The sequence below is a fragment of the Arachis hypogaea genome, chromosome 18, assembly GCF_003086295.3.
Source record: "Arachis hypogaea cultivar Tifrunner chromosome 18, arahy.Tifrunner.gnm2.J5K5, whole genome shotgun sequence".
NCBI lineage: Eukaryota > Viridiplantae > Streptophyta > Magnoliopsida > Fabales > Fabaceae > Arachis > Arachis hypogaea.
Window position 1 is genome coordinate 65,667,013 of NC_092053.1, and position 1,905 is coordinate 65,668,917.

At 31.9% G+C, this 1,905-nt stretch overlaps 1 non-coding gene across 1 annotated transcript; it reads right to left on the reverse strand.

Annotated features, from left to right (window-relative positions):
• Window positions 1–1,450: 1,450 nt before the first annotated feature.
• Window positions 1,451–1,558, reverse strand: LOC112774332 (small nucleolar RNA R71). The gene has a single exon (XR_003188826.1). It is a non-coding gene; the product is annotated as a small nucleolar RNA R71 (small nucleolar RNA).
• Between the last annotated feature and the right edge of the window lie 347 nt (window positions 1,559–1,905).

Below are 1,905 nucleotides of genomic sequence, written 5' to 3' on the forward strand. Positions count from 1 at the left end.
ACTTTTTCAAAACTTTTTAAAATTTAGTTATTTCTTATGAGTCAAATCAAATTTTCAATTTAAAAATCATATCTTCTTCAAAATCTTTTTCAACAATCATATCTTTTTCATTTTTCTTATTTATTTTCAAAAATTTTAAAAACATTTTTCAAAAATCTTTTTCTTAATTTTACATCATATTTTCGAAAATATCATCAACAATTAATATTTTGATTCAAAAATTTCGAGTTTGTTACTTACTTGTTAAGAAAGATTCAAACTTTAAGTTCTAGAATCATATCTTGTGATTTCTTGTGAATCAAGTCATTAATTGTGATTTTAAAAATCAAATCTTTTTCAAAACTAATTTCAATCATATCTTTTCAAAAATATCTTTTTATCTTATCTTTTTCAAAATTTGATATTAAAATATCTTTTCTAACTCCTTATCTTCTTATCTTTTCAAAATTGATTTTCAAATCTTTTTCAACTAACTAATTGACTTTTTGTTTGTTTCTTATCTTTTTCAAAACTACCTAACTAACTCTCTCTCTAATTTTCAAAAATCTCTTCCCTCTTTTTCAAAAATTCTTTTTAATTAACTAATTGTTTCAATTTTTAATTTTAATTTTATTTCATTCCTAATTTTCGAAAATTACTAACCTTTTTCAAAAACACTATTTTCGAAATTTAACTTTAAATTTTAATTTTTAGTTTTCGAAAATCCTCTCACCTCTCATCTCTTTCTATTTATTTATTCATCTACTAACACTTCATCTCACCCAAATTCGAACCCACTCTTCCATCTATGTTCGAATTTTCTCTTCTTTCCTTCTTTACATTACATTCTTTTTCTTCTTCTACTCACAAAGGGGAACCTCTATACCTGGGTAAAAAGGATCCCTATTATTATTATTTTTCTGTTCCCTCTTTTTCATATGAGCAGGAGCAAGGACAAGAATATTCTTGTTGAAGCAGACCCTGAACCTGAAAGGACTCTGAAGAGGAAACTAAGAGAAGCTAAAATACAACAATCCAGAGACAACCTTACAGAAATTTTCGAACAAGAAGAGGAGATGGCAGCTGAAAATAATAATGCAAGGAGGATGCTTGGTGACTTTACTGCACCTAATTCCAAATTACATGGAAGAAGCATCTCCATCCCTGCCATTGGAGCAAACAATTTTGAGCTTAAGCCTCAACTAGTTTCTCTGATGCAACAAAACTGCAAGATCATTTTCAGTTCTTAACTGAAGATCATTTTCAGTTCTTAACTGAATTCTTGCAGATATGTGATACTGTTAAGACTAATGAAGTAGATCCTGAAGTCTACAGGCTCATGCTTTTCCCTTTTGCTGTAAGAGACAGAGCTAGAATATGGTTGGACTCTCAACCTAAGGATAGCCTGAACTCTTGGGATAAGCTGGTCAAGGCTTTCTTAGCCAAGTTCTTTCCTCCTCAAAAGCTTAGTAAGCTTAGAGTGGATGTTCAAACCTTCAGACAGAAAGAATGTGAATCCCTCTATGAAGCTTGGGAGAGATACAAGCAACTGACCAAAAAGTGTCCTTCTGACATGCTTTCAGAATGGACCATCCTGGATATATTCTATGATGGTCTGTCTGAATTAGCTAAGATGTCATTGGATACTTCTGCAGGTGGATCCATTCACCTAAAGAAAATGCCTGCAGAAGCTCAAGAACTTATTGACAGGGTTGCTAACAACCAGTTTATGTATACTTCTGAGAGGAATCCTGTGAGTAATGGGACGCCTCAGAAGAAGGGAGTTCTTGAAATTGATACTCTGAATGCCATATTGGCCCAGAATAAAATATTGACTCAGCAAGTCAATATGATTTCTCAGAGTCTGAATGGAATGCAAGCTGCATCCAACAGTACTCAAGAGGCATCTTCTGAAGAAGAAGCTTA